The sequence below is a fragment of the Triticum aestivum genome, chromosome 6D (genome assembly GCF_018294505.1).
Source record: "Triticum aestivum cultivar Chinese Spring chromosome 6D, IWGSC CS RefSeq v2.1, whole genome shotgun sequence".
NCBI lineage: Eukaryota > Viridiplantae > Streptophyta > Magnoliopsida > Poales > Poaceae > Triticum > Triticum aestivum.
In genome coordinates, this window is record NC_057811.1 from 424,359,533 (window position 1) to 424,380,751 (window position 21,219).

Sequence of the window (21,219 nt, forward strand, 5' to 3'; positions counted from 1 at the left end):
TTTTTTAGAGAGAACGTCGGCATTTATTGATCAAGCAACAAAGTTACAAAGAGTCTACCGGATACAATCCGGAGCATAATGAAAAATACAAAGGCTAGAAGAGCCGAAACTTGATCTAGCTAATACATGAGCTAAAACATTACAATGCCGACGAACGTGGAGAAAGGCCACAGATGAGAGGCCAGTAGCCAAAGACTTGACATCCGCAAGGACAGAGCCAACCACCGAGTGATCCTTAGACGAAGACGTCAACCGCTGCACCACCGAGAGGCAATTAGACTTGAAAAGGACACTGGTAAACCCTCCTCCCGGGCTAAGCGGACAGCGCGCCGAAGAGCCATTGCTTCAGCCAACTCCGGCGAACGCACGCCCCTTAAAGGTTCAGAGCACGCATCCACACAATTCCCCTCGTGGTTGAGAATCACCACTCCAATACTGGACATGCCCAGCCCCTCACAAACAGCGGCGTCAGAGAACGCAACCATTGTACCATGCGGCGGCGGAGACCAAAGACGGGCAGAGGAAGAGGTCTCACACCTGGTAGCATGTACAGGTTTGAACAAATGCTGGAAGATGAGGTCGATATATGCCTTGGTTCTGGCCGCCGTACTCCTAGGAGGAGGAGCAAACGGTTCGTTTCTTGCAGTATTGCGAGCTTCCCAAATGTGCCAGATGGAAACCGTAAGAACGGTCGCATCCTGGTCTGAGCAAGAAGATAGGAAGTCAAACAGCCATTGCTTGGGAGTGGAGAAAGACGATCTGCGGAGGTGGACGTTGAAGGATTCCTTTATCTCATCCCACACAGCCCGAGCATGGGGGCAAAACAGCAGCGCGTGCTCGACACTTTCCAGCCGACCACAGAAGAAGCAATCGGCTCTCGTTGGAACTTGGCGCCTCCGGAGCTGGTTGCCTGATGGGAGACAATCATGCACGAAGCGCCAAAGGACAATCTTCATTTTATTGGATGCCTTGATTTGCCAAAGAGCTTTCCATAATTTCTCATCCTCAAACAAACGTGAGCTGTCACCCGACCCACAGTTACTTCTGCTCGAGAGAAAAAGGCCGGTTCTTGCCAAATTATATGCAGACTTGACAGTGTATTCACCAAATCTCGTGAACTACCAACGAGCAAAGTCAGAGCCGCCATTTCTGTTAATAGGAACTTGAAGGATATCATCTGCCACTCTATCCGGAAAGAAGGCTCGAACAGACTCTTCATCCCACGTCCCCCTCTCCTCATCAATTAGACAATGCACTGTTGCGGACGGTGGGATCGGCGAAAGAGGTTGAACCAAGGCTGGAGGTCAACATGGCACCCGCAGGGTATGGGTATGGGTAATGCGTGCCCAAACCCGCACCCGTCTCAATATTTTTCGCCCAAACCCGTACCCATACCCGCACCCCGGGTTTCAAATTGTTCCCATACCCGTACCCGGCCGAGTAAGGGTAATACCCGCGGGTAAAAATACCCGTCTCGGCATATATATTTTAGCATGTTCAATGTTGACTAAACAATCACCAAGACATTCAAATAATCTATTCATACATCATACACATTCGTCACTAGACCAATCATCAACACATTCATGCATCGCAGAGATTCAGAAAAAGTGTTAAATGCGGAGTGCAAAATTATTCACCAACTTGGACGCTTCTCATGCTTCGCCCTTTTCATTGGCAGAGCACATGCGTTTCTCATAGGAGTAGCCGGACGTTGCATAGGGCAGCCGCGACCACGACCATTCCCCTCCTTGTAGTCGCCGCGATACCTAGGCATTTTCCCTTTTGAAGGTGGCTGGAGACGCAAGGGAGACGACAACAAATCTGCTTCACAAGCTGTACTTTGGGCCTGGTAACTTAGTTTTTTTCTCAATCTAGTCAATGACACATGGGACCTACTTGACATCATGTAGTAGTATGCGGGTTTGCGGGTTCGCGAGTATGGGTATTGCCTTCTCGTACCCGTACCCGCCTTACCTAATGGGTACATTTTTCCCATTTAGAAACCCATGGTTATTTTTATTTCCCATACCCTTACCCTAATAGGGTTTTTACCCGCCGGGTTTGCGGGTAGCGGGTACCCATTGCCATGTTGAGCTGGAGGTGTAGACGGGATCTACTGATCCGAGAGGATGCTCATTTGTCTACCATCACCAATCCCCCACTGAACCCCACGTTTCAACAGATCGCGGCCATGGATAATACCCCTCCAGGTGGCAGAAGCAGTTCGTGGCACCACGGCATTCCAGAAGTTGCTGTTAGGAAAATATCTACCCTTCAAAACATGAGCACACAGAGAATCATGCTCAGTTAGTAACCTCCATCCTTGTTTGCCCAAGAGCGCTTGATTGAACAAGGCCATGTCGAGGAAGCCCATGCCACCTAAAGACTTCGGGGTCAACAGCCATGCCCAAGATCTCCAATGCATCTTTTTCTTTCCATCCTCCCTGCCCCACCATTGATCAGACACAATCTGTCTAAACTTTTCGCAAGTAGCGACAGCAAGACGAAAGCAGCTCGAAACAAAGGTCGGAATGGCCTGAGTGATGGACTTGAGCAAGGTTTCATTTCCAGCTCTAGAAATCGGCTGGTCAGACCATCCATGGACATTTTGCCATGCTCTGTCGGTCAAGAACTTGAAAGTACTTGTTGGAGAGTTGCCAACCTTTGTTGGCATACCAAGATATGAGTCATGAAAGGTCTCATTATGGATTCCCAGCCGGTTCTTCACCCTGTCTTTAACGTTGTCCGGACAGTTCCGACCAAAGAAGATAGAAGACTTCTCCTTGTTGATTGCTTGACCCGATCCTTCACAGTACATGTGCAACACAGATTCCAACGAATCCACACTACGCTGATCGCTCTTAGCAAAGAAGATGCTATCGTCCGCAAATAGGAGGTGTGAGATAGGAGGGCCTTGTCGGCCATTTTTTTATCCCATGTAGCTCGCCACAACACTCCTTCTGGAATAGCAGACTAGACAAACCCTCGGTGCACAAGTGAAACGGTTTGTGCCCTTGACTCCACATGTCAACAAAAAGAGAAAGACCCGATAATTGAGGACATGAACGCCCCAATAAAAGAAGGTGGCTCTAATTTTAAAAAATGGATTTCAATTGCCGAAAATAAAGGAGCCTCCATTGAATGGAATTGTGGGCTGTCATGGCACTAATTGATTCCCTAATAATTATCGTAGGCTTTGATTAAGCAGGATTTTAGGAAACAAAAAATCAAATGCCTAAAATAAAGGAGGGATATGCATGCCTCCAATAAATGGAATTCCGAGTTGTCTTGCCCGCTAATTGACTCCTAATTAAAATGGGATTAATAAAGGAGAAGATGTTGCACACCATATACATATTAAAGGTAAAGTAAAAAATAAAAAAGGCACACAAACATATCCACACCCGGTTTTTCTAAACAAATACATAAAAATTTATTTAGATGTGGATATAAATAGATAGGGTTAATTTGGATGCTGACATACTATATATAGACGGGGTTAATTTCGACAATAAATAAACTAGTGTTGGGATAGACCAACAGAAAAATTGTGGATGTCAAGTTATGTGAAAAAAAAGCATTTTTTGTTCTTAGTAACCATATGGATAATTAGAATTTTTTTGTGCTAAATGTTAACATTTCAGGGTTTGTAGGAGTACATGGCTTTCTTAGTTATTGTATCAACTTCTCATGGAATGATGTGAAGTCTTGTAGATGTTTACAATGTGGGCAAAAAATAGGATAAAAACATCAAAATTTGTGTATTTCTTTGACCAACTTCAGGATAATGTTTTCCTCAATTTATTAGATACGCTCGAAACTAAAATATCACAAATGCAAATTTTGTAATAATTTCTTTAGGTTCAGAATTTGCAAATTTCTCTAACTTTGTTAATGACCTATGCAAACCCTTTTTCTAGATTATTTCAAAATTGCACAAAGTAATATCAATGAGATATTTCTCGATAATTTAGTAATTGTTATTTCTAAGTCAATGAACAACATGAAAAAAAAATTCTATAAAAAAATTCATTATTTTTTGAATGTAGCACCCACGGTCCTGTGAACATTCATGCCCGAGAATTCTGAAAATTTTAAATTCATCTCAATTTTATAATGTTAATTAATAAACTTGCAGTCGAAAGAAATGTGCCATTTTATTGAATGGTAATGAACTTTGTATCATTTCATTCTTCAATCAATTCTATGTGTCTTCAATGATTATTCAAATTTGGACAAACCGGTTAACGTTGGTGCTCAAGAATTCTGGAAAGTTCTGTTAGAGCATCTCTAGCAGACCCCGTATATAGTCGCGACCCGCAAAATAACCGCCAAAATACGGGTCGGCGCGGAAAATTCTGCCCGAGCAGACCCCTCAAACGCGAACGACCCATAAAAGATTTTGCGGGGTGCGGCAAAAGTTCGACCTCAACCTCTAGGTTCATGGGGTGGGAGGCCGACCCGAGCTCGCCCCCTATCCGCAGCGAGATTTGGCGTGAGGGAACTTTCCGCGTGGCCGTTCGCGCTCCCCCCCTCCTCGGCCGCCATAGCCCCGCCACCGCGCGCTCCGGTCCATCTTCCCCGCCATTCCTCGCCGCCATGGAAGCCTACCAGCCGTCCCCCGTCACCGTGGAGGTCACACATGCGCAATCCCCCCGGCGGATCTCGTCGCCGGCCATGTCGCCCCCGCCATCGCCCAAGGCCCCAACGCGCATGCTCGCAAGCGGCATGGCAACGTTGTCGTTCAGGGCGGCAATCCGGCTGGCCCCGCCCGGAACGGCACGCGCACCAGGCGCCGCCGCCGCGCGATCTGCCCGGCCGTCGGCGGAGAAGGTGATCAAGGTTTCGGGCATGAAGCGGAAGAAGGTTCGAACGAAAAGCCGGCGCCTTCGTCCACTTCCCCGGCCCCGGCGACATGTTCCCCGACGATGCCGTTCAACACAACTGCTTCCACCATAGGCGAGGTGTTCGATGAAATGGCCGGAAGTTATGCATCTTCGATCTTTTGTCTTGCTTCGGTTTTCGCCATTGTGGTTATCATGACTTAATGTCACTCAATGTAGCGGCGGTTCAAACAATGTCACTGCCGAGTTCGTGAACATGTCGGACACCAACGCCGTCGACATCGATCAAGCCCCGTTCGCTGCTTTTGATTACAATGCAATGGAGTGTGGTGTGGATGATCACGGTGGTGAGGAAGACGTGGAGGAGGTAGATGAGGGGGCTTTTGAGCAAGCGCAAGCATGAAAAGGCGTGAGATCGAAGAACTACACGATCTTGGAAGATCAAATCTTGATCAAGGCTTGGAGTGCGGTGTCCCTTGATTCTTGTATGGGTACGTCTCAAACCTCGAAGAGATATTGGCAAAGAATCGAAGATCAATACTTCCGCATGATGGTCAAGTATCCCAATAGGACACCGCGGACTTTTCGGTCACTTCAAGGTCGTTGGGATGTGATCAAGTCGATTTGTAGCCGTTGGGCAGCTTGCTTGGAACAAGTTCAAAATGCACCTCCAAGTGGAACCGTGGAATCCGACTATGTGAGTTCGTTTTCACGTCCCAAGTTGTGCATTTCATTTGCATCATATGAAGTGATTGCATCATTTGACCTTGTTTTAAATGCGTAGGAGTTGGAACAAGTGCCGGCGATGGATTCGGTGCCGGAGTTGGAACAAGTGCCGGCGGTGGATTCGGGGGCGGCGATGACCTCGATGGAGGTGGTGCGGAGTGAAGAGCGACGGACGTGGTCGTTTGCAAGTCCTTTTGCGTTTGTCCTACAAAACTAGGGATGGCACCCGCCGGGTTTGGGTACGGGTGGAGCCACCCCATACCCTTACCCGTGACCCTAAACCTTACCCATCACCCGTACCCATACCCGTGAACGGGTACAATTTTTCCCCATACCCATCACCCGTCAGGGTAAATGGATACCCGCGGGTAAAATTACACATATTTGCAACACATCAATTTGAGCATTACATAGTCACAAACAACAACTTATAATAATAATAATTTATAAAAAACAACACTTCATTTGAATTTACACACAAGAACAACACTTCATTTGAACAATTGCACTCTAAAACATTTGGATTTACTCACAAGAATCCCTACAGAAAATGTTCATGTGATAAATAACGCTGCTATTTTTTCAGAATTTCTGAAGCTAAACGAACAACTCGTCACTCTTGCTGCAGCAAAAGAATTCACGATTCAGATAATCACTTTACACACGGAGTGCTCGTAGCCGTATCTCTGTGCAAAACAATGAATTATCAAAAAGAGGTGGATGCCGTGGTAACAATCGTTGTACACACATAGTGCTCGTCACCAATTTGCTGCAGCAATAACCATGACATGATCCCTCTTTCTAAAACTTCATGGTTCAGTTAAGACTTAAGAAGCTCGCAATGACACACAGAAAGTCGTATTCATCACATCATCTATATACATCACGTCTACTCAGCAGAAATCAATGCTCATCTACATGAATGCATCACATCATCTTGTACAACAAATATCTCCAAACTGTAAGATCAGTGCTCATAATCATAAAATCATAAAGAAAATCGATACTCTCCTAGCCGAAATAGGCATGCTACTGTTCTTGTGCTTTGCGGCAGCAGATCGACCATTGCTAAGTCGGCTAGGGCGTACCTGCTTCACGGATGTCTTGGACATAGTGCTACGATGGTGTTGCACCTTGGACCCTGGAGCATGAGGTGGAAGACCTTGACGTCGGCCGGGGAGTTGGCTCTTTCCTGGCGCGCGGAGGCAGAAGGCACCATACGATGATAGGGTTGGGCTTGGGCTCGGTGTTGGCGTGTTGTGCTCCTGGCTGTGGTGGTCGCCGAGCTGCAGCTCCTTGCGGTTCCCATCCACGCGCGAGCTATCATCATCGTCCGCTGGGTCCATGGTGGTGGCGCGAGGCAGCAAGCGGCTGGAGGCGCTGGCGTTGGCGGCCGACAGCGAGAGCCGAGAGCCCAAGAAGATGAGATCGATCTATTCTGCTGGGCGCTGGCTGCTACAAGCATGCGAGGTAATTTTGGACGTCAAGTTCGTCAATCACGCAATCACATTCATATATAACCATAAAAGGAACGAGGCAATTCTGGACATCAATCACCTTTTTTTTGCGAAATGGACATCAATCACCTAGACACAAGTATCACATTTGGGATTCTGGACGTGGGATAGCTGTGGGATTTATGTCCACATAATGATACAATACATTTAATATGCGGATAAATAATATTTTAGGCCTATTTATCAGATTATAAGTGGGTACATGGGTACACGGGTATGGGTTATACTAAACCATACCCGTACCCACCAAACCTGATGGGTTTAAAATTTTCCTATTTATGTACCCATGGGTATTTTTGTAATCCAAACCCTTGCCCTAATAGGGTTTTTACCCACCGGGTACGCGGGTAATGGGTACCCATTGCCATCCCTATACAAAACTATGATTTTATTTGTACGCCAACCATGTTTATTGTTTGAATTTGAACTCATTTATCGGAATTGTTGTCAAATTCGCTCAATTGGGGGTTTTCGGTTTGCGGGTCCAAGTGGCGACGCCCGAACAGACCCCGTGTAGCCGACCCGTAAAAGAGCATCTACTGCTAATATCCTTTTTTCCGGGTCCGTTTGCGGGGTCTGACTCTGCCCTCGCCCGCGCCGGCCCGCAAAACCGTTTTTTACGCATTTTGCGGGTCGGTGTTACACGGGGTCTACTAGAGATGCTCTTATGTCCCAATTCTCTCGTTTGGCACGTTGTGTTTTTTAGTAGGACAACACAAAGCTTTTTTTTCTTGTTGTAATGCACGGGCATATTGTTGGAAATATGCCCTAGAGGCAATAATAAAATGGTTATTATTGTATTTCCTTGTTACAGATAATTGTCTATTGTTCATGCTATAATTATATTAACTGGAAACCGTAATACATGTGTGAATACATAGACCACAACATGTCCCTAGTAAGCCTCTAGTTGACTAGCTCGTTGATCAATAGATGGTTATGGTTTCCTGACCATGGACATTGGATGTCATTGATAACGGGATCACATCATTAGGAGAATGATGTGATGGACAAGACCCAATCCTAAGCATAGCACAAGATCATGTAGTTCGTTTGCTAAGAGCTTTTCTAATGTCAAGTATCATTTCCTTAGACCATGAGATTGTGAAACTCCCGGATACCGTAGGAATGCTTTGGGTGTACCAAACGTCACAACGTAACTGGGTGGCTATAAAGGTGCACTACAGGTATCTCCGAAAGTGTCTGTTGGGTTGGCACGAATCGAGACTGGGATTTGTCACTCCGTATGACGGAGAGGTATCTCTGGGCCCACTCGGTAATGCATCATCATAATGAGCTCAATGTGACTAATGAGTTAGCCACGGGATCATGCGTTACGGAACGAGTAAAGAGACTTGCCGGTAACGAGATTGAACGAGGTATTGGGATACCGACGATCGAATCTCGGGCAAGTAACATACCGATAGACAAAGGGAATTGTATACGGGATTGATTGAATCCCCGACATCGTGGTTCATCCGATGAGATCATCGTGGAACATGTGGGAGCCAATATGGGTATCCAGATCCCGCTATTGGTTATTGGCCGGAGAGGTGTCTCGGTCATGTCTGCATGGTTCCCGAACCCGTAGGGTCTACACACTTAAGGTTCGGTGACGCTAGAGTTGTTATGGGAAATAGTATGTGGTTACCGAAGGTTGTTCGGAGTCCCGGATGAGATCCCGGACATGACGAGGAGCTCCGGAATGGTCCGGAGGTGAAGATCGGTATATTGGACGAAGGGTATTGGAGTCCGGAATTGTTCCGGGGGTACCAGGCTATGGCCAGCATGTCCGAAAGGGGTTTCGGAGGCCCCGGCAAGCGTTGGGGGGCCTTATGGGCCAAGGGGAAGGGGCAAACCAGCCCACTAAGGGGCTGTGCGCCCCTCCCAACCCCTCTCACGTAACCAGGAGAGGTGGGGGCGCCACCCCTAGGGCAGCCGCCCCTCCCGGCTTGGGGGGCAAGTTTCCTAGGGGGTGGGGGCGCCCAAACCCATCTAGGGTTTCCCCTGGCCGCCGCCTCCTCCTCTAGATCCATCTAGAGGGGCCGGCCCCCTCTCCCCTTCCCCCTATATATAGTGAGGGGGTGGGAGGGCAGCCACACCCTTGCCTGGCGCAGCCCTCTCCTCCTCCAACTCCTCCTCCTCCTCCGTAGTGCTTAGCGAAGCTCTGCCGGAGAACCACGAGCTCCATTGCCACCACGCCGTCGTGCTGCTGGAGTTCTCCCTCAACTTCTCCTCTCCCCTTGCTGGATCAAGAAGGAGGAGACGTCCCCGGGCTGTACGTGTGTTGAACGCGGAGGCGCCGTCCGTTCGGCGCTAGATCGGATCTTCCGCGATTTGAATCGCCGCGAGTACGACTCCATCAACCGCGTTCTTGTAACGCTTCCGCTTAGCGATCTTCAAGGGTATGAAGATGCACTCCCTCTCTCTCGTTGCTAGCATCTCCTAGATTGATCTTGGTGACACGTAGGAAAATTTTGAATTATTGCTACGTTCCCCAACAGTGGCATCATGAGCTAGGTCTATGCGTAGATTCTATGCACGAGTAGAACACAAAGTAGTTGTGGGCGATGATTTGTTCAATTTGCTTGCCGTTACTAGTCTTATCTTGATTCGGCGGCATTGTGGGATGAAGCGGCCCGGACCGACCTTACACGTACTCTTACGTGAGACAGGTTCCACCGACTGACATGCACTTGATGCATAAGGTGGCTAGCGGGTGTCTGTCTCTCCCACTTTAGTCGGATCGGATTCGATGAAGAGGGTCCTTATGAAGGGTAAATAGCAATTGGCATATCACCGTTGTGGCTTTTGCGTAGGTAAGAAACGTTCTTGCTAGAAACCCATAGCAGCCACGTAAAACATGCAACAACAATTAGAGGACGTCTAACTTGTTTTTGCAGGGTATGCTATGTGATGTGATATGGCCAAAAGGATGTGATGAATTATATATATGTGATGTATGAGATTGATCATGTTCTTGTAATAGGAATCACGACTTGCATGTCGATGAGTATGACAACCGGCAGGAGCCATAGGAGTTGTCTTAATTTATTGTATGACCTGCGTGTCAATGAAAAACGCCATGTAATTACTTTACTTTATTGCTAACCGTTAGCCATAGTAGTAGAAGTAATAGTTGGCGAGACAACTTCATGAAGACACGATGATGGAGATCATGGTGTCATGCCGGTGACGAAGGTGATCATGCCGCGCCTCGAAGATGGAGATCAAAAGGCGCAAGATGATATTGGCCATATCATGTCACTTTATGATTTGCATGTGATGTTTGTCATGTTTACATCTTATTTGCTTAGAACGACGGTAGCATAAATAAGATGATCCCTCACTAAAATTTCAAGAGATGTGTTCCCCCTAACTGTGCACCGTTGCGAAGGTTCGTTGTTTCGAAGCACCACGTGATGATCGGGTGTGATAGATTCTAACGTTCGCATACAACGGGTGTAAGCCAGATTTACACATGCGAAACACTTAGGTTGACTTGACGAGCCTAGCATGTACAGACATGGCCTCGGAACACAAGAGACCGAAAGGTCGAACATGAGTCGTATAGTAGATACGATCAACATGAAGATGTTCACCGATGATGACTAGTCCGTCTCACGTGATGATCGGACACGGCCTAGTTGACTCGGATCATGTATCACTTAGATGACTAGAGGGATGTCTATCTAAGTGGGAGTTCATTAAATAATCAGATGAACTTAATTATCATGAACATAGTCAAAAGGTCTTTGCAAATTATGTCATAGCTTACGCTTTGGTTCTACTGTTTAAGATATGTTCCTAGAGAAAATTTAGTTGAAAGTTGATAGTAGAAATTATGCGGACTGGGTCCGTAAACTGAGGATTATCCTCATTGCTGCGCAGAAGGCTTATGTCCTTAATGCACCGCTCGGTGTGCTGAACCTCGAGCGTCGTCTGTGGATGTTGCGAACATCTGACATACACGTTTTGATGACTACGTGATAGTTCAGTGCGTAATGCTAACGGTTTAGAATTGAGGCGCCAAAGACGTTTTTGAAACGTCGCAGAACATATGAGATGTTCCAAAGACTGAAATTGGGATTTCAGACTAGTGCCCACGTCAAGAGGTATGAGACCTCTGACAAGTTTCTTAAGCCTGCAAACTAAGGGAGAAAAGCTCAATCGTTGAGCATGTGCTCAGATTGTCTGAGTACTACAATCGCTTGAATCGAGTGGGAGTTAATCTTCCAGATGAGATAGTGATGGTTCTCCATAGTCACTGCCACCAAGCTATTAGAGCTTCGTGATGAACTATAACATATCAGGGATAGACATGATGATCCTTGAGCAACTCGCGATGTTTGACACCGCGAAAGTAGAAATCAAGTAGGAGCATCAATTGTTGATGGTTAGTAAAACCACTAGTTTCAAGAAGGGCAAGGGAAAGAAGGGATACTTCATGAAACGGCAAATCAGTTGCTGCTCTAGTGAAGAAACCCAAGGTTGAACCCAAACCCGAGACTAAGTGCTTCTGTAATGAGGGGAACGGTCACTGAAGCAGAACTACCCTAGATACTTGGTAGATGAGAAGGCAGGCAAGGTCGACAGAAGTATATTGGATATACATTATATTAATGTGTACTTTACTAGTACTCCTAGTAGCACCAGGGTATTAGATACCGGTTCGGTTGCTAAGTGTTGGTAACTCGAAATAAAAGGCTACGGAATAAACGGAGACTAGCTAAAGGTGAGATGACGATATGTGTTGGAAGTGTTTCCAAGGTTGATGTGATCAAGCATCGCATGCTCCCTCTACCATCGAGATTGGTGTTAAACCTAAATAATTGTTATTTGGTGTTTGCGTTGAGCATAGACATGATTGGATTATGTTTATCGCAATACGGTTATTCATTTAAGGAGAATAATGGTTACTCTGTTTATTTGAATAATACCTTCAATGGTCTTGCACCTAAAATGAATGGTTTATTGAATCTCGATCGTAGTGATACACATGTTCATGCCAAAAGATATAAGATAGTAATGATAGTACCACATACTTGTGGCACTGCCATTTGAGTCATATTGGTATAAAACGCATGAAGAAGCTCCATGTTGATGGATCTTTGGACTCACTCGTTTTTGAAAAGATTGAGACATGCGAACCATGTCTATTGGTATATATGCATGAAGAAACTCCATACAGATGGATCGTTTGGACTCACTTGATTTTGAATCACTTGAGACATGCAAATCATACCACATGGGCAAGATGACTGAAAGGCCTCGTTTTCAGTGAGATGGAACAAAAGAGCAACTTGTTGGAAGTAATACATTTGATGTGTGCAATCCAATGAGTGCTGAGGCACGCAGTGAATATCGTTATGTTCTTACTTCACAGATGATTTGAGTAGATTCTAAGTATATTTACTTGATGAAACACAAGTCTGAATATTGAAAGGTTCAAGTAATTTCAGAGTGAAGTTGAAGATCGTCGTGACAAGAGGATAAAATGTCTATGATATGATCATAGAGATGAATATCTGAGTTACGAGTTTGGTACACAATTAAGACATTGTGGAAATTGTTTCACAACTAATACCGCCTGGAACACCATAGTGTGATGGTGTGTCCGAACATCATAACTGCACCCTATTGGATATGGTGCATACCATGATGTCTCTTATCGAATTACCACTATCGTTTATGGGTTAGGCATTAGAGACAACCGCATTCACTTTAAATAGGGCACCACGCAATTCCGTTGAGACGACACCGTATGAACTATGGTTTAGAGAAACCTAAGCTGTCGTTTCTTAAAAGTTTGGGGCTGCGACGCTTATGTGAAAAAGTTTCAGGCTGATAAGCTCGAACCCAAAGCGGATAAATGCATCTTCATAGAATACCCAAAACAGTTGGGTATACCTCCTATTTCAGATCTGGAAGCAAAAGTGATTGTTTCTAGAAACGGGTCCTTTCTCGAGGAAAAGTTTCTCTCGAAAGAATTGAGTGGGAGGATGGTGGAGACTTGATGAGGTTATTGAACCGTCACTTCAACTAGTGTGTAGCAGGGCACAAGAAGTTGTTCCTGTGGCACCTACACCAATTGAAGTGGAAGCTTATGATAGTGATCATGAAACTTCGGATCAAGTCACTACCAAACCTCGTAGGTCGACAAGGATGCGTACTACTTCAGAGTGGTACGTAATCCTGTCTTGGAAGTCATGTTGCTAGACAACAATGAACCTACGAGCTATGGAGAAGCGATGGTGGGCCCGGATTCCGACGAATGGCTCGAGGCCATAAAATCCGAGAGAGGATCCATGTATAAAAACAAAGTATAGACTTTGGAAGAACTACTTGATGGTCGTAAGGCTGTTGGGTGCAGATGGATTTTAAAAGGAAGACGGACAATGATGGTAAGTGTCACCATTAAGAAAGCTCGACTTGTCGTTAAGATGTTTTCCGACAAGTTCAAGGAGTTGACTACGATGAGACTTTCTCACTCGTAGCGATGCTAAGAGTCTGTTGGAATTATATTAGCAGTTACTGCATTATTTATGAAATCTTGCAGATAGGATGTCAAAAACATTGTTTCCTCGACGATTTTCTTGAGGAAAGGTTGTATGTGATACAACCAGAAGGTTTTGTCAATCCTGAAAGATGCTAACAAGTATGCAAAGCTCCAGCAATCCTTCTAAGGACTGGAGTAAGCATCTCGGAGTTGGAATGTACGCTTTGATGAGATGATCAAAGATTTTGGGTTTTTACAAAGTTTATGAGAAACTTGTATTTCCAAAGAAGTGAGTGGGAGCACTATAGAATTTTTGATGAGTATATGTTGTTAACATATTGTTGATCAGAAATGATGTAGAATTTCTGGAAAGCATACAGGGTTATTTGAAAAGTGTTTTTCAATGGAAAACCTGGATTAAGCTACTTGAACATTGAGCATCAAGATCTATAAGGATAGATCAAAAACGCTTAATAGTACTTTCAAATGAATACATACCGTGACAAGATTTTGAAGGAGTTCAAAATAGATCAGCAAAGAAGGAGTTCTTGGCTGTGTTACAAGGTGTGAGTATTGAGTAAGACTCAAGACCTGACCACGGCAGAAGAGAGAGAAAGGACGAAGGTCGTCCCCTATGCTTTAGACGTAGGCTCTACAGTATGCTATGCTGTGTACCGCACCTGAAGTGTGCCTTGCCATGAGTTAGTCAAGGGGTACAAGAGTGATCCAGGAATGGATCACATGACAGCGGTCGAACTTATCCTTAGTAACTAGTGGACTAAGGAATTTTCTCGATTATGGAGGTGGTAAAAGAGTTCGTCGTAAAGGGTTACGTCGATGCAAACTTTGACACTAATCCGGATGACTCTGAGTAGTAAACCGGATTCGTATAGTAGAGCAGTTATTTGGAATAGCTCCAAGTAGCGCGTGGTAGCTGCATCTACAAGATGACATAGAGATTTGTAAAGCACACACGGATCTGAAAGGTTCAGACCCGTTGACTAATAACCTCTCTCACAAGCGAGATATGAACAAACCCCATGGGTGTTGGATTCATTACAATCACATAGTGATGTGAACTAGATTATTGACTCTAGTGCAAGTGGGAGACTGTTGGAAATATGCCCTAGAGGCAATAATAAAATGGTTATTATTGTATTTCCTTGTTCATGATAATTGTCTATTGTTCATGCTATAATTGTATTAACTGGAAACCGTAATACATGTGTGAATACATAGACCACAACATGTCCCTAGTAAGCCTCTAGTTGACTAGCTCGTTGATCAATAGATGGTTATGGTTTCCTGACCATGGACATTGGATGTCATTGATAACGGGATCACATCATTAGGAGAATGATGTGATGGACAAGACCCAATCCTAAGCATAGCACAAGATCGTGTAGTTCGTTTGCTAAGAGCTTTTCTAATGTCAAGTATCATTTCCTTAGACCATGAGATTGTGCAACTCCCGGATACCGTAGGAATGCTTTGGGTGTACCAAACGTCACAACGTAACTGGGTGGCTATAAAGGTGCACTACAGGTATCTCCGAAAGTGTCTGTTGGGTTGGCACGAATCGAGACTGGGATTTGTCACTCCGTATGACGGAGAGGTATCTCTGGGCCCACTCGGTAATGCATCATCATAATGAGCTCAATGTGACTAATGAGTTAGCCACGGGATCATGCGTTACGGAACGAGTAAAGAGACTTGCCGGTAACGAGATTGAACGAGGTATTGGGATACCGACGATCGAATCTCGGGCAAGTAACATACCGATAGACAAAGGGAATTGTATACGGGATTGATTGAATCCCCGACATCGTGGTTCATCCGATGAGATCATCGTGGAACATGTGGGAGCCAATATGGGTATCCAGATCCCGCTATTGGTTATTGGCCGGAGAGGTGTCTCGGTCATGTCTGCATGGTTCCCGAACCCGTAGGGTCTACACACTTAAGGTTCGGTGACGCTAGAGTTGTTATGGGAAATAGTATGTGGTTACCGAAGGTTGTTCGGAGTCCCGGATGAGATCCCGGACATGACGAGGAGCTCCGGAATGGTCCGGAGGTGAAGATCGGTATATTGGACGAAGGGTATTGGAGTCCGGAATTGTTCCGGGGGTACCAGGCTATGGCCAGCATGTCCGAAAGGGGTTTCGGAGGCCCCGGCAAGCGTTGGGGGGCCTTATGGGCCAAGGGGAAGGGGCAAACCAGCCCACTAAGGGGCTGTGCGCCCCTCCCAACCCCTCTCACGTAACCAGGAGAGGTGGGGGCGCCACCCCTAGGGCAGCCGCCCCTCCCGGCTTGGGGGGCAAGTTTCCTAGGGGGTGGGGGCGCCCAAACCCATCTAGGGTTTCCCCTGGCCGCCGCCTCCTCGTCTAGATCCATCTAGAGGAGCTGGCCCCCTCTCCCCTTCCCCCTATATATAGTGAGGGGGTGGGAGGGCAGCCACACCCCTTCCCTGGCGCAGCCCTCTCCTCCTCCAACTCCTCCTCCTCCTCCGTAGTGCTTAGCGAAGCTCTGCCAGAGAACCACGAGCTCCATTGCCACCACGCCATCGTGCTGCTGGAGTTCTCCCTCAACTTCTCCTCTCCCCTTGCTGGATCAAGAAGGAGGAGACGTCCCTGGGCTGTACGTGTGTTGAACGCGGAGGCGCCGTCCCTTCGGCGCTAGATCGGATCTTCCGCGATTTGAATCGCCGCGAGTACGACTCCATCGACCGCGTTCTTGTAACGCTTCCGCTTAGCGATCTTCATGGGTATGAAGATGCACTCCCTCTCTCTCGTTGCTAGCATCTTCTAGATTGATCTTGGTGACACGTAGGAAAATTTTGAATTATTGCTATGTTTCCCAACACATATTTGCTAGTCAAAATAATATGTGGAGAAATACGGAAGTTGGGAATTATTTGAGCTGGTCGTGGCTCCTCCTGACTCAAGAAACGCGAAGCCGTCTCTGACTTGCATTGCTTCTGTATCCATTTTTTTGGTTGCACTTCATCGTACAACACATTATTTCTTGAAGAGCAACCTCACTAGGAAATGCAGCAGCAGCATGTTGGATGTCTGTCAGGACAGAGGTGCTTCTCCTCCTCTAACCTCACTAATTCTTCATGGCCTCTGTTCTGGTCGTCGATCGCATTAAAGCACTCAAGTGCCCAGGTTACTTTCGTGTAACTGGCAAGCAAATGTATATTTTAAAAAAAAGGGCAAATGTATTTGACGAATCCTCTGTTTTTAGCGTTACAGAGAGCTGGTAGTGAGCCTGTCCGGTGGCCATTTCCTTTTGTTTATATTTCGAAAAATATTAAATACATATGTTACAAAAAATAATTTAGATAATTTTCTAAAGTGTTCATCACATATTTAAAAAGTATTTATGCAGTGTAAAAAATTCACTCAATTACAGAAAATGTTTGTACCATTCAAAAAAGTGACATTTCAAATATGTTCACACAGTTCAAAATATACGTGAAATTTAATAAAATCTTATACAATCTAAACAATGTTCATGTAATTCAAAATATAATGCTAAATACAATTAAAAACATGTACATTATATTTTAAAAATGGCCAGGCATTTAAAAAATATGTGTGTGGCATTTAGAAAAAGATTATACAGTGTAAAAATAATGTCCACATAGTTTAAAAAATGTGTTTCTTATCATTCGGAAAAATGTTTCAATGTGTATTTGAAAGATATTGAACACGTATACCACAAAAATGTTCAAACACGTATTTGAAAACATATTAATCATGGATTTGAAAAGTGTTAAACATATATAAAAATGCTTTAGATGTATACGAAAATATATGATGTGTATAGAAAAAGTAGACATAAAGCATATATTTGGAAAAATGTTATACATGTATTTGAAAAATATTAAATGTGTATAGAAAAATATATTCTTAACATATACAAAAATGTACAATGTGTGTTAAAAGATAGACACGTGTAAATAAAAAGTGAAATAAATAGAATAAAACCAAGAAAGTTTGTGAAAAGTGAAGAAATAAAAATAAGAAAACCTAATAAAGTTAGAGAAGACCGAAGAAAAACCCAAAGAAAACTGATGTGAAGTAGTAAAAAAATTTGGATAAAAAACCAAAAAATACTGGCGTGCAGCTAGAATATTGTATCGGTGCAGTAGCGGGGCGTTGTAGACGAGACCTAATAGATCTCGCGTGTCCGGTCCGCCTCCTATCCACCGCGCATATGGGCTGAGTTTGAGGGGTGCCTGATAGCCAGAACATTTGTGGTGGATATAAGGGGGGTGGGTGGCAATTTCTTTAGCGGATAGTGACCGGGCTGCCCGCCCTGATGTTTAGTGGGCGTTTGGAGGGTCCGGTTGTAGATGCTCTTGGATCTTGGATCAGAAATAATATATTTGTACTGGTTGCATTCTAAAGAAAATTATCGATGTAGACCAGAAAGATGCCGGCGATCACAATCCATGTGGCAAATCGTCCCGCACTAGAAAAGGTAGGAGTAGAGAGATACGGGACGATTAGATGTTGGGCTTTCCCTTCGCTGTTAGAACTACCTGAAGTTCAAAATTGGACCAACTATAGAATTAAAGGCTAACATCGAGGGTAGGAGCGGTTTTTATTTCATTTTTTGGTTATCCACAGCGTGCAGTTCTTTTGTCGATTTTCTTCCATTTTTCAGCCTTTTCAATTTTTTTACTTTGCTATTGTTTTATCATTGATAATTCATGATTATTTTTATTTTTATCAAAAAATTAAATTCACTATTATTTCCAAATTCACAAGTAATTTTTTAATTCATGAACATTTTAAAACTCATGAATATTTTTTGAATTCAAAAACATTTTTTTAAAATTATGAACAGAACTGGATACCTGGTTTTCTTACAGAGTGAAACCAACCATTTTTTATTCGGTTTCTACTTAGAGCAAACCAGCAGCGTCCAGTAAAAATAAAGAACATTTCGCTTTGGCAACATTTTAATATGCGAATTGGTAAATCTCAGTCGACTGAGACTCAGTCGATGTTATATTCATGAGATCTTACATCGAGATACGTGCCAAATTTTATTTTAATTTTTTCTTTATTCTTTTTATATGTTGTGTCACTTGACTGAGACTTGGTTAAATCTTAATCAACTAAGATCTAGCCACACCCTTTAATATTTGACTAACATACTTGTTAGTTTGGTCATTACAAATAGAAGTGCTATAGCATAAATTTAGAAGGGTACATAATTGCTCTTTCCTTGCCTGCAACTAAGATCTAGCCACACCCTTTAATATTTGACTAACATACTTGTCGGTTTGGTCATTACGAATAGAAGTGCTATAGCATAAATTTAGAAGGGTACATAATTGCCTTTTCCTTGCCTGCTAGTCTGAACACCGAATATATGAGACCATACAAACTGATTGATCTTTGCGATACTTTGCACTACGAATCGAACCAATAAACATAAGCTTCAGGTTCGGCTCCTATGCAAGGCATGATGACTCCCCGTCCTTCGTGCCCGCTCGTCTCTACGCCGGGGGACAAGTTGTGGTATGATTGTGAGTTCTCGGGCACCCGTTGGGGCCCTTCTCCTCCAACTGAGACAGCACGTGTCCACGCCAATGCGTCGGCGACGGCAGCGCAATGCCGCCGGGGCCGGGACCGCCGGAGGAGGGTTCCCCGCCTTGCACCTCATCACCTTGCACCGGCCTCGCAGCCGCCCGGTGCCATGATGAGCCGGACGTGGCCATGAGAACCAAGAGCACGGCCGCTACAAGCTTCCTCACCACCGTGGCCATGGAGAGTCAGAGACCGATCGATGGTGTGTACTGATTCGAACTTTGTCAGCGGTCGATCAAATTAACTATGCTCTTCTGTGCTGTGTGTCTGTGAGTTGTGTGGGTTCTTGTTCGAAGATTTGGCGGGTTATTTATGGAGAGTCACGCGTTGCAGGCCTACGTAAGTACGGTGAAAGTTCCTTGCATCGACGTACGCAGTTTTTACTACCGCCAACGTTGAAATTGGGCGACGCATAGATTCTCACGAACTTGAACAGCGAGTTCAGAGTGTACAAGCTTTCTATACAAAAGCTGTAGCTTTCGACCGCACCGTACGTCTTTGTCGTCAACATTGTGTGAACGCCAATGCTCACGAACGTCAGCGAAGTCAAAACGCGTACTGGCATGGCATGCATGGAAGACGAAGTTAAACTCCCCGGCGGAATAACGTTACTTCAAGCGTACGCAAAAAAAAAAAAAACGTACGCAAAAGGAAAGGGAGAAAACCTCACCGGAGAAGCATACTGGCTGAATATGCTCAACGACTTTTTTTTCATGTTAATACGTGTCTCATTTATATCATAAAGATCAAAGTACAAATCATATAACGACCAACATGACAAAATTGAAAAGATAACAGAATATTTCTGAGCTTGATACCAACGGCCATCACCTGCCTCCGGCATCACCACAGCAGCCATTGAAGAAAGAATGACGGATCACCTCCTCACCCGAGCTCAACGCTGCTTCATGCTGATATGCAGCTTTGCGGACCTCCAAGGTGGCTCACTAAAAGTGAAGCCATTGTCGTTCAACAAAAAACAACCGACTTGTCCAATAATATTGTGTATTGTCTTTTTTTCTTCTGATAACTCCGCTCTTCGGCATTTTATTCATATAGCGGATGCATGTCTACGTGCAACATGCTTGACAGAAACCCAGGGGCTACATAGTCATATGTCTTTGTTGAAATGCACATTGTAGACATATTCTGTTGTAAGGTACACTCCTAGTCCATCGGCCCTCTCTTGGTCGTGGCCTTGCATGCACCTGCGAGTGCCTATGCATGCCCTCCTTTCTCTCCTCTAACCATGTATATCTACCAGCAGTTATGGAATGTAATCAGTGTGGACAATCAATATTTCAACTTGGTAAAAGAGCCAACTATGGCCGGCATCACAACTAGCACCGCGTCGGCCACCGCAGCTTCCATTGCTTCCGCTACCTCTCCTTACCTCTCCTCCACCACTGCCGGCCTCTCCTCCACCATTGCCGGATCTCTCTATACTTTTGCCCTAACCTTCATCTCCCTCCCTCCCCTCTCAGTCGATGGATGCAACATCACGAACGGTTCTGCCTCGATCCATGTGTAATTTTTTCATGCACATTGTACATTTTTCGTATATGGGGAACATTTTTTTATACACATTTAACATTTTTCAAATACATAATTAACATTTTAAATATGCTTGATGTTTACCTTTTTTACATATCTTTTATACACGTTTAACACTTTGCAAATACGTGATTAAGATTTCTTTCAAACATATGCTTTGAATATTTGTTCGAATATGTGTTAAACATTGTTTAAAACACACATTGAAACATTTTTTGATGATACGAAGCATACTTTTAAACTACACAAACATTTTATTAAATTTTATAAACCAAATAAGAAATGGCCCGGACATATTTTTCGAAACGCGTAAACATTTTTTTTAATGTAGAATTTTTCAGTGGTACGAAACATTTCTTTGAATTACAAGATTTTTTCACATTGTAGATTTTTTCATAAAAAATCCGTTTACATTTTTTGAAACACGTTAACATTGTTTTAAATACAAACATTTTGTTTAAAAAGCTATC